The sequence below is a fragment of the Hetaerina americana genome, unplaced genomic scaffold (assembly GCF_022747635.1).
Source record: "Hetaerina americana unplaced genomic scaffold, ioHetAmer1.1.p SCAF_2, whole genome shotgun sequence".
Classification (NCBI taxonomy): domain Eukaryota; kingdom Metazoa; phylum Arthropoda; class Insecta; order Odonata; family Calopterygidae; genus Hetaerina; species Hetaerina americana.
Genome location: NW_027286763.1, coordinates 31,371,006 through 31,384,214, shown reverse-complemented (window position 1 = coordinate 31,384,214; position 13,209 = coordinate 31,371,006).

Here is a 13,209-nt window from a genome sequence, read left to right as displayed (position 1 = left end):
CATGTATTCTTGACTCCCAGAAATAATGAAACTTCGCCAAATTGTCAATTACCTTATTTCTCAATACTTATTTCACATAAATCGAAGTCACATTCAACTCTAATAAATAATCGCTTCATACTTGTGAGTGGGATTTTCGTGGGTCGAAATTACAGTGTCTCTGAGAAGAGATATAAAAAAAACGACGGCCGGGATTTGCGACCCCGTTTCGCTCTTGACCTTGGATTGTTCCCTCACCCTCCCACTCGAATATCTGTTTACGGTCCATTCCTTTTCCTAATTAGCACAGCAATGTATACTGGTTCATGATTTTGCCAGTACAAGTATTGTTGCATATTGTAAGACTCATATGAATGCAATACAAGACGATGCCCCTTTTCCTCTAAAATACCGCCCAAACACATGATCAGCGACATCAGCTCTAGTTTATTTCTTCCTTCTTTAATTGATTACCCTCTTGAACGATAGGTAACATTGTTAATACCATTATGCTTAATATGCCCTGCGTTTTCAAATATCTCCCTTGCACAGTGTCACCCTTTCTAATTTCTCGAGGATACGTCTGGATACCTTTCTCCCTCCTTCTTGTCCAAGCCTGTTACTGCTCTTATTTTGAATGCAGGATATTGAACCTCAGGATTTTAGATAGAAAGGCTTTTCAACCTGCCACTACTCCTACCGTTCTGCGACTTGACTTACGAAATCCTCGCAGTCCGTGTTCTAGGGATGGCTGTTGATTGAAATATCTTTGCATTCTACTGTTGTCCGTCCATGATACTCATATAAATCATTGCAGGGAAGAAAAAAATGAGAATTCTTTTTCTTCCACAATCTCCTCTAATCCAGGTGCGCCTGTTAGGTGCAGGGCAATGACGCTGAAAGACAAGAGTTGCGAGAGTACCGATAGCTGTTGAAGAAATAGCATTAGATGGGAGATAGCGACTACCCTAAAAGACAATTTTAATGAAAGAAGACTGCAACAAATTATGATCGACACCTCCTTAAAAGACCTCGCCCTCTTGATTTTCTTACTTACTCATGTAGCTCTGTTACTTTATTATGCAGATGAGTAATGTAAAGATAGGCCGTAAAAATGCTTGACCGTGATGAAAATAGCGACTAAACCAATGAAATTGTGATACCAGTTCATATGCCTGCCACGAACTACGATGGTGACTAGGTGGAAGATGACGATATCGCGCAAAAACGTATTTGCGGTTGCTATTTTCTGGCAAGGGCTATAGAGATGAATTGGATGAATACGAGTATTTGAGAATCGGAAGTAGATAGGGGAAATGAAAAATGGAGAAATAAATATAAAATTTTATTAATTCAGGGTTGAGAAGATACGTCAAGTAAAATTTTGGAATCTATTAATAAATATCGTGGACGTGACGTGGAATCGATGGTTTACATTAGCCATAAAATAAGAATTAAAAAAGGCACAAAAATAAAATTACTGGTGAAGGACATAAATTTTACGAAAGAATAAATAATGGTATTGGCAAAATTAGCGGAAAGGTAAGGAGGAAAAAGCAAGAATATTAGAATATTAGTGAAGAAATAACGTTTAGACTTACGCTGGAAAAAGTTGAAGCCGCTGGTGTAAATGTGAGACCACTTACATGTAATTAACTCAATTTAAAGGTCATTAAAAGGAGCAATAGTGAAATTTATATTAAATATCAACTTTAGGTAATGGGTAGAAAGATATTTTTATGGTGCAGGAGTGCATACAAGGATAGTCGAAGAAGAGGAGAGGGCGTGGATGATGATTAAGAAAGATAATTCATACTTAAGGCTAAATTTGATGCCTCAGTGAATTAAAATTATTTTCAAGGCACCATTCTCACTAAAATTCCCAGATGAAATATAAAAAATGTGGGATTAACGACATTGACGAAGCTCTTTGAAACAATCTATGATTTATTTACTGGATGAAAATATCTCTCGACTTTTAGAATAACACATCCGTCCTCGTACATTACTATCCATGATTAGGATGAAGATTTATATTAACTCATCGATTTGATTTACCTAACAATAAGGGGATCGAGATGGTGCGGGGGCTAACGTACTGGCTTCCCACCCTGAGGGCGCGGGTTCAAATCCCGGCGGTGTTGAATATTTTTCAGAGGTATCTCGATCCCTACTTGAGGTGCTTTGTGGAGGGCACTTTGAGTGAGTACGGCGTCCGTCGGATGGGACGTTAAGCTGCGGACCCCTTGGCGCCTTTCGTAAAGAGTAGGCTAATGCCGACGCCGGGTTTCTCTCCACCCTTCATCCTTTCCTATCCATCCCCTATGGCGCAAATGACCTTAGCTGTCGGTCGCCTCCCCTCAAAACTACTACTACTACCTAACAATAGTGAGTAAAACAAAAGCATATTATTGCGAGGAACTAATTGGATTACATTTTGAGAAGCAAAATGAATTTTCCATGCTCATTGGGAAGAGAATTACAAAAATATTAACCCACCTTAATGACTTAGTACGTAGATCTGGAGAATGTTTCCAATGTGGGTGGAATATAATGAGGCGTATTCTGAAGGGAGTTGGAATGAAGTGCAGTTAAAAGAGATTTGGTACACACTCTGCACGTAAAGGAGATGGCTACAATTGAATCTAATGAATGTAACGAAGAAACTAAAACAAAGAAAACTTTGGAGGAGAAGTGCTTATCATTTACCCCTGCTCTTCAATATATATGTCGAGCAGGTACCAAACTAGATGGACGGAAATAATCATCATATTAAATCAAGGTTTGTGTAAAAAGAATCAGAAAAAGCTTCGGAAAAATAGGTTAATTTCAGATGTTGCTACAATTCCTCAAAATTCTTCAAAGTGCATCCCTAGACCATTGACACTTTTGCCAGTGGCTTTTCCACGACTCAAAGGCTTCCTGGTAGGTGGATTCCGGAAGGTTTTTAAGGGTACATGTGTAAGCTTCTTTGACGGCACTTAGGATCCCATGGCGATGTCCTTTGGAGGAGGATTTAACTTTTGGTAATAGGAAATATTCTGCTGGCGCCAAGTCTGGATTATCCAAAAAGTCAGAGTCTTCTTCAAAGCGTTGCAGAAGGTCTTCGCAAGCAGACTCTGCTTTTGGTCGTCCCTCAGGATCTTCGGGACGAGTTTAGCGCAGCGCGCTTTCAGTGATAACGGTGTGCACTGTCATCTTATCTAAGGCAATGCGATCTGGGATCATGCGCACACTTAACTGACGGTCTTAATTCAGCACTTCACGCTCATTGTACGTCGTTGTCGGTTTGCTACGTCAACGGTCATCCAGTGCGAGGTCCTCCACACTCTCTCGGCCATCTTTTAAGAGCTTATGCCACTTAAAAACTGCAGTTTGTGACATGCTTTAATCCTTGAACACTCAGAGAATCATGCTCAACGTCTTCGTACCGGATTTCCCCAATCTAACAAATTTTTCCCCAAAATTTGATGGCCTACTTCTGTTCAATGGTTCGCTGCATTTTGCGCTTGCACCGAGTCACTTGACACGGGTCCACTAAAACCACGAACCTAGCCTGAACGAAAGCTCGCCGGCGATTAGCTCTTGGCGTGTATTGAAGTTCAGACCCGCGCTGCGACGTACAGTTATGTCCGAAAAAAATGGTTATCGATACTTTTTATACAAACCTTGTAGGTGTGAAATGGGGCTTACAGGGATTAAGCAGAATGGGCTGTTTCCTAACGACAAAAAAATTCTTACAAATAAATAAATATATACTAGGAATATAAGGCTATCTAGAGGAGATAATGACAAATGACAATCTTAAGAATCCAAATTTAAATAAATATAATGTTATGTTTAATAATTAAGATGTTAAATATAATTTTTCCAGAAAAGAAGTGAAGGACACATTTTACGAGTTGAAAAAATGCTCTGTTCATGCAGCTTGATTAGCAGCAACGGAGGAAACGTGGGAGACGGTATGATGATCCAATACCGTCTGAAATTTCATTAGGCGCATCTTCTAGTGTGAAAGTAATGCTTATTACGCGGATTGGTTTTTTTTCCATTCAAGGAAAAAATATTTGAGAAAATGTCATAACTCTGTTTGATGATTAATCTTTGAGGACACTGACTGTTAGCACCATACTCAGAGTAGCTCATTACACATTCGCAAAGGTCCCTCGAAAGCGAAATTTGCCTGAAAACATTAATTTCGACCTGGATATGACCAGAAGAAATAGCTTTTTTTTCAGAAGAATCTATCAATGAAATCGCAATATTTTGGCAATAGGAAATTTTTTCATAACAATATTTTATAAAGGTTTACTATGTTACAGCCTGTAAAGGAAGCGATCGTAGCAGCATAGAAAATTAACATTATAGATTATATAAAGTTGGTGTCGGAAATGAATGGCAAAAATAAAATATCAGACAAAATTTAAGGAAGTTCAGAGAAAGAACTCTATGGAATTCATTAGAAATACAAAGAAGGAAAAATAATTTAATGCATCAAAATGCACTTTAGTTTACTGGGATTCGCATTGTATACGGAAAGAAAGTATATAGTAACGATGCTTAGAGATGGCGGCCAAAGATGAATACGAGAATGGAGTAATGAAAGACGTCCGTGCATGGAAGCATGAATGAGCAAAGACAGAGGTAAAGAATTGGTAGGGTAAAAGGATGAAAAGGAGTTTCTTATCCCCATTCTTACCCTTGATAAATTGCCTTTTCCGCGATTCTCCACATAACCATTTAAGTTCAAGCTATAACCACGTATTTACAGAAAAATAAGTAGAGTTATTTCACCGGAGGCATGGCTACAGGTTGCATTGATACATATGCAATAGCTTATGGTATGTTTTGAAAAGCGAGTAATAATTAAGAGTTGTATTAATAATTTATCATAGCCATAAAATATCACATTGTTGCTAATAAATTATTATTGAAGGTGGTATAGTCAAAAGTTGGCGGAATTTATGGAGAAACAATCACAAGCCATAAATTATGGGTGATCAGTAATAAATGCCTCTTATATAATCACCAAGGTGCCATTGAAGTTACAACTACTATTGTGGCAAAGATTCACCACTATTGGTATTAATGGGTTTGAGACTTCTTTTTCATTTCTATTTCTTCCCATAAGTTCTGCTAATATAAGAAAATATTTAAACGTATTATAATTGGTCCATAAACATGGTAAGAACAAGTATATTTTCCAGTGGCTTTAAAGAGTCAGGTCAAAATTTTATAATTGAATAAAATTCACTGAATGGAAAAATTGTAGCTTACACTTATATCTGACAGGGCCCTTCAAATTTTTCGCATAATGCCCTTGACCGAGTTAAAGCAAAAAAGAAAACCTTACGTCCTCATTTTCTCAGGTAACAAATTAATGTGGCTATTTCCGCAATCAAATCTAGTCAGAGGTAGCACAAACAATCATTATGAAAAACGTACGGAAAATTATAGCTGATGCCCTGAAGTAAGAGAAAAATATGAGGTGGTTTCTCCCAGTGTGCTGAACGTTGCCCTGATAATTTAAATGCTAAATGAAATTTTATCTGCCCAGTTTCGACGCACCCAACAGTCGTGCCCTTGATGATGTCGACGCGCACCTCGTAAGTTGGTGCCCTAGGGCTCAACCTCCTTCAATGCGTTTTAAAATATTTGCATGTGAAAATTCACGCTAAGTGATTAATCATCAAGCCCCCTTCCAGCTTGGTATTCTGAAGCACCAAGAGACATGTCCCGTGCGACATTTATCGAATGAGAAAAAAGCGTGCCGTTTATCTCCATTTCGAGATGCGGAAGGGGAACTTTTACCAGCCCCCAGCGACCTGCACAGCTTCACTGGGCGGCTACCCACTTATTTCTTATGGTAGCATCAACCTTGGAAGGGGTAGTAATAATAACAGCATTTTATGTTACTTGAACAAGTGACCTCATTTATGCATGAGGACATGAATAAAATGGAAAGGTACCTGAAAGGAATTAGGACAAACATTAAAGGTTGTGTGGAATTTTGATTTAAGGTTATTTAATGAAGAGCGCAAAGTTTGATTTATTAATATTTAAATTATCCTTTCTGGAAATTCAAATTTAAAACTTTATAAAAACCTTAATTGAATCAAGTATCATTTAATGTGGTATATATTACGGATGGGCATTAAATATTTAATCATATTTAATTTTGAATCTTTAAATCAGTTAACTTGAATACCAGAATAAATGAATTATTGATCACAAAAAGATGACCGTTTTGTAGGTCATACATGAAAAAAAAGAATAATAAAATTATTGTATAGGAAATGTATCAAGATGGTATCTCATGCGTATCGTAAGCACATTAAAATAAAGAGAAACATCATATATTTATTACATCTTAAACCAATTATGAATGTATGAGTTAAATTAAATGGTAAAAATGAGTGTATGACAAAATTCATGCGATAAATTATAATTTTATATTCTCAGAAGTCGCATTTTATCATGGAAAAAGCTTAAAAAATACTCCTTAATAATCAGATGTAGAAATAGATGAATTATACCCTATTGGCGATTACAATATAAACTGTACATATTTATGTAGATTGCATAACTCACTAAATGTTTGCCAAATTTCAGGTTTTCATCTAGACACTTCCAATTCTAAATGATAATTATTTCTCAGATTTCCTGTGGCTTTGGCATAGTAGAAATATCATTGGTGTTTATTGCATTGCATTAGCTAACCACCTATTCAAACTGAGAATGAGGTTGATGGTAGGGATCTTTAATTAAGATACAAAGGAATGCAACTTTGGCACGGAGGTATTCAGGAATAAGTTCTTTTAAAAAAGAGCAACGAAACTCAAAGAACTGCAGAAAATACCGTGACAGTAACTTTTACGGAGTCATCCGCATAATAATACGCATTCTAATGCAAAAATTTCCAAGTGTAAAAAACATTCGCCTTGAATGATTTTTACCCTTTGATATCGTTGACTTCTAGCATTAGTGTGGATTGAAGGCTTTTGAGATGTGGATATGAAGTAGAAAGAGAAGTTAAATTTGGAAAGGAAAACAAAAGGAGTTTGTTTGTGATCGGAAGGTGAGAGTTTGGCGGTAGATTTTCGGAGAGCACAGAAAAAATGAGAGAAAACAGGTATTGAGAAGGTTGATGAAGACTGCGATTGAGGAGAGAATTTTGGAGGAAAGTAAGGCACATAGTAGGTATTTTGGACGGTTAGAAAGGAGATAGAATGTAAGAGCGAAAAAATGGTTTATTGTAATGTAAGATGTTAGTGTACTTTAATGGAATGTTCGGAAGAGCAAACAAGTTTAGCAGACTTAGTTCCTGGAAGTTAAACAATATTTACTAGTTTTTCTGGGTCCATCAAAACACTACCTCGGATGCCCCCGTTTCTCAAAGCTACGAGTCATTTAATAAGTAGGAATGCAATTGCTGACCGTAAAAAAATGGCCGGCACTTCCTGCAATACATAGTACGCGGATTTGAAACTTTTATATTGCATTGAAAACGGTATTCAGAGTATATGTATATTGACGTGTACCTTTGAAAAACGTCATTACATAACTATAACTATTTTATTATTTTACTTTCCTAATACGTACAGAACAAGAGTACTAGCTGATTTAAATAGTGGAATTTGTTTTCTCCGGTGTAACTTCGTGGAATCCATTCATAATGAAGCGAAAATTGACACTTGGTTATTCCACATTTAACGCGATCAGTACTGTGTCGGGGTGCATCCATGTAGTACTACGACGAGGACAAGGTACTTTGGCATTGTTATGAGGAACTTCTTGGGAGTATGGGAGGGTGTTTGGGGTAGGAAGCGCCCATTTGTTGATTTTATGAGAATGCCCCGGCCACTATTCATGTGAATGACTTCATCGCAGATTCGTATGACTCAGACTTAATCAAAGTGATAGCTGAGTACCAATGAGTGATGCTAATAAAAACATTGTTAAATTACCTTCAAATATTAGAAAAGAAAAGGAATGAATTAGAAGGTTGACCCCCGGTGTCAGTTTTTGATTTCAGTTAACCTAACGTCAGTTTTCATTTTATTAAATAAAATAATGAATTCAGCTCCACGAGAAAACCAAGGAAACGACTTAAATTCCTCATATTCTTTCACACAATCTTTATCTCGTACATGTATTTTATATATATATATATATATATATATATATATATATATATATATTATAAGGTAATCTAGCGGTTAATGTAGGTTTTTGGATGGACACAGCTACCAAATAAATATTTTGCGACTCCTAACAAAAACACAATCCAGCAACCTGGTCTACATCAGGTCCCTCTTCATCTCTGAGTATTTCCCTCCTCCCTTCATCCCGTCCAACATCCCAATCCTGCTCCTTCCCTTTCCTCGTTTGCCTAAAATTCTCCCCTCTATTACAGTCTTCAGCATCCCACTACCGTTCAATACGCCCTTCATCCATTTTTCCTGCCTCCATATGATTTCTCCCAACAAACCCCTCTCTTCGTCCACCATACCAAGTACTTCCTCATTTGTTTTCTTCTCGGTCCATTTCACCTTCTCCATTCTTCTCCACACCCACATTTCAAAAGCCTCCAGTCTACGTCTATCCTCCTGCTTCAATGACCACGTTTCCGCGCCGTACATTGCTACGCTCCATATCAAAGTTTTTACGAGTCTTTTCTTACCATCCTTACTCAACGTCCCCGTCATCAACTCCCTCCTCCTTGTGAAAGCCTCCTTGCCTAGCGCCATTCTTCTCCTTACGTCCCTACTACTTTGGCAGTGTTGGTCCAAAACACTTCCGAGATGCGTAAACTGTTCTACCTGCTCTAGATTTTGCCCTCCTATTTTAAAGTTTAGCGTAGTCTTTTTCTTTCTAGAAAATCGCATAACCTTTGTTTTATTAATATTGATTCTCATCCCATTCCTGTCGCACTGAATTTCCAATTCACTCAGCAATGCTTACAACCCCTTGGCTGACTGACAAACTAAAGCTTGGTCATCATCAAACCTAACTGATTTCACGAATTCCCCGCCTACTTTCATTCCTACCTCCAGGTCTTCCCATGCCATTTTAATCATTTTCTCTACATACAGGTTGAGCAGCCACGGTGATAATGGGCAACCCTGCCTTACACCTCTTCCTAACACCGCCCATCCGGACTCCCCGTTCCCACTCGCACCTGAGCAGTCTGAGACATGTACAGGTTGCGGATTAGCCTCCTTTCCCTCCAATCTATTCCTATTTTCTGCAATATACTCATTATTTTTTCCCAGTTCACTCTATCAAACGCTTTTTCGAAATCTACGAAACAGGCAAATAACTCTTGGTTGTGTTCTATATTCCTCTCGATTAATAATCTCATTACTGCCATGGCATCATGTGCCTCTCCCCTTCCTACACCCAAACTGATCATCCCATAAGTAGTCATTTGCCCTATTCTCTATCCTTTTGTTTATGATATATAGTATATATATATATATATATATATATATATATATATAAAATACATATATATATATATATATATATATATATATATATATATATGTATTATATATATAACTTATGTGAAAGTCTCACACATGTAAATATATATATAAATAGATATATATATATATATATATATATATATATATATATATATATATATATATATACATATATATAAATAGATGATGCTGCGCAGCATCGAAACCATGGTCGTAGAACATTAAAAGTGTGTGGAAGTGTTAAGTTTCTCTTATTTTTTACCCTCATCTTGAGTCGTTACGTTCCTCCTTATCGTTGATTATAATTACCTTTCTAAACTAATAAGATTTATTTCTATTATTGAATTAGGTATCGGAGAGTTCGTAGTGGTTGTCTCTGTTTGTACGCCGATTACTGACCTGAGATTCCCGAATAGACTTGACACATTTATTTCAAGAGGTAATTGACCGACCAACAAAGCGTCCCGGAACACACCCCTCCTCCGCTAGGCATCCCTAAGTATTTGCGCGGTCTTACCAACCTCTCCCCTCCATCATTGCCCTCCTTTGCGCTTCCTTCCATTGTTGAAGCCTCAGCTCAGTAGCGCTTTCTCAATGCTACCATTAGTTACACTCTGCAGCGTAGACTTGGTGAAAGTAAAAGTTTGAGGGTGAATTGCAGGATCGATGCCTAAACCCGAAGATTAGGTGCCTCTTTCGTGAGCGGCTGCCTACTTTTCCATTGATTTAAGGTTGAATAGTCAGAGTTAACGGAGACGTCCAAACGTGTAGAAGTCTCTAAAAGCGGTTTCATCAGAAACAATTGGTTGTTATTTGCCGGCGATGTTAGTTTCAAACATCACTTCACCTATTTTTGAATTACCCCATACACTACAGAGCTGCCCAATCAAAAATCTTTTATAGGAGTGACTTTCAAATATATTTGAATTAATACACGAATTCGAAGTGATTGCGTAATATTAAAAAAATGCTGCAAAGGTATAAGGTGGTGTATAGTAATGTATTATGTGTTTTATCTATCGTCAGTGCTAGGTGAAGTGAATGCACATTTTTGTTAGTGTTTCCCATAAGGAATATCAACCAGAGTAAGCAATCCGGCGGCTATTTTGAAAGGTGAGAGTAGCGCTCACCTCGCTGTAAGGTGTATGAACGGAATGTGAAATGCCGACATCAGGCTGTATTATGGGGCATAATTCCTTTCTTTCTGCCTTAACCAGTTTCCCAGTAAATCTGGTACCCGAAAAATAGAATAGTTTTGGTGAAGCTGGGGGTGTTCTCTGTCACCATGAATCAAACCCGAGCCCTCCAGTCATTTGCGGAACATTCTATCCCCTAGAATATATGGTACTTAAAGGAAGACAACATATTTCATAAAGGTAATGTATGTGTCAGAACTTGGCTAGCTGAGAAAGTTGATCGAAGTGAAATATTGGAAAAGTAATTTTTTAAAGCTTGTGCTCGATTACGTAGTATCCTTAATGGGAATAAATTTGTCTGCCATAACTTATTTCCTCCCTCATTATACCTTTTCTTTAACACTTACTCTTATTTCGTACCCTCGCTTAGTAGTAGTACAGTTATTGACGCTGGGCTTAAAGGAGAGTTCCAAATTTCCTTTAATCGATTAAATGACTCAATTTTCTCACATTTAATGTTTATATCGGCCGTAACTTCAAGAGTGTGTATTTAATAATTGATAAGTTAATAATGACTCACTGTGTTGAAATCATGGAAGGTATATTGAATTAAATGTGAAAATGACTTCATTAATCCTTTTATTGTAATGAATCTGAAATATTTTCTCAGGGTGACTCCCGAGACGCAATTCTAGGGTTACAAATATTTTTTATGTTGCCCCTGGCAAAAACTGTAATTTTGACTAATACAAGTATTCCCACAGCTACGCACTGACTTTGGGTACCTTAAAGCAGAAATTATAACATAAAGACAAGAAATCAGGACGGTAAGATAAAGTCCCAACTTTAGGAGAGGCGAGCACACCGGCTTTTTATCGATCTTAGTTTCGAAAGGTTTCATTCACAGCCTGTTACAACCACAATAGGTGCTAAAGACTATGGTGCTCCTGCGAGCCTGCTTTCCTTTCGGTTTAACACAAAAAAATCCACCACCAATCTTCAACAATACTGGTTCAGGCACGGCCGTGACATTTATTATTTTTTATGATATGTGATTAAATGAAAAACTTTTGGATGCTTTCCTACGCTTAGTGTTTAAAAATATAAAGTTCGCAATTCGGTCCAAAGCAGTCAGTAGAGTAAGGAGTATCCCGGATGTGGCCATCATCGCAACTTGCCTTTTTAAAACCTAGTTTATGAATTTTCCGGGAGAAAGCATTGTCGGATAAGCCGTTTTACACAATGGGTAAAATGCTGACGTGGGGTTGGTGAAGGCAAGACATCGACCTCACCTACTAATCAGAAGATCGGGAATTGGAATCTACTCAAGGCGAAGTTTTATCTTCCAAGGGCGGGTATTTCTCCTATTTTGCATTCAGATATATTTAATCGTGGTTGACTTGCGTTTGTTAAATTGTTTTAATTAAAGAAGTATAATACCTCGACCTCAACAGGATTGCCAGGAGCCAGGTTTAGAATTGTTCCAGAAACGATGGTGTTGGTATCTCCCTGTCCTAGGAGTTCCAGAGCTGAGAAACGACATTGGTGTCATTATCTTTTCACGGACGCTAGCATTTAATTTTTAGTCTTGTACTATTCAAACATACCTCTCTAATTTGTGAACACTCGCTAACAAACCAGTTAATATTTTAACTGGTAGTATTTGCTAGGAGTTACGGCGGCCAGCTACTTCATTTCTCATTCCATTCTCCTAGAGTGATGATAAACTTCATTCAGCCGCATGCCAATCTGTCTTCATGTATTCGGCCAAAACTGTTATTTTAGGTCCTTTGAGGAATGAAGATATTCCAAATCCAAAGTAAATATAATGCCTGTTTTAATGTAATTTGGGGTGACTCACTTCGCAATACAATCACCAAATGTTTCATAAAATAATTACACGGAGAAAAGCACTCGAATATCAAATTGATTTGCTGCAGTGTTGAAATGTACTCAAACTCTCTAAATTGAGGTGCATATTTGTAATACCATATACTATATTGCTAGAAAGTGATAAATTCGTACTGGATGCAACACAACAGGAGAAACATTTACATCCGCGGGAGGCTCTCTTAAGTGAAAAGTTCAGTAAATTTATTTGTATGTAATTTTTAAATTAGTAACATTCGATTCGTATTTTAAATTATATTCCAGCTTTATTTTACTCATTTCATTAGATATTTTTATAGTCATAATTCAGCAAGGAAGGATGTCAGTAGGTTGAGGGTTGGGCCACTGGCCATGGGAACCAGGTTAAACCCCAGATGGATTTTGGACACCCCGAGCTAATCCTAAGCAATGTGATTTTCCGTATACCAAAGTTTGTGTACCTGGGCGGACGGAGCGTGGAGAGGAATTAGTGCCTCTACCCTGTGTGAGTTGAACTCACTTATGGGTGTATATAAGCTCTGCTCTCACATTTAAAACCATTCTTCAGATTGATAACCGATTATTAACTATTATCGGAGAGAGAGAGAGATGTTTGCGTAATTACTGGGTCATGTTGGGCAATTAGGAAGTGCATCAATCTACAAACTTGTACAGGGGAAATCAATGCACGCTTTCTCGAGCCACCCTCTAGCTATTCAATAGTTTGATATTTT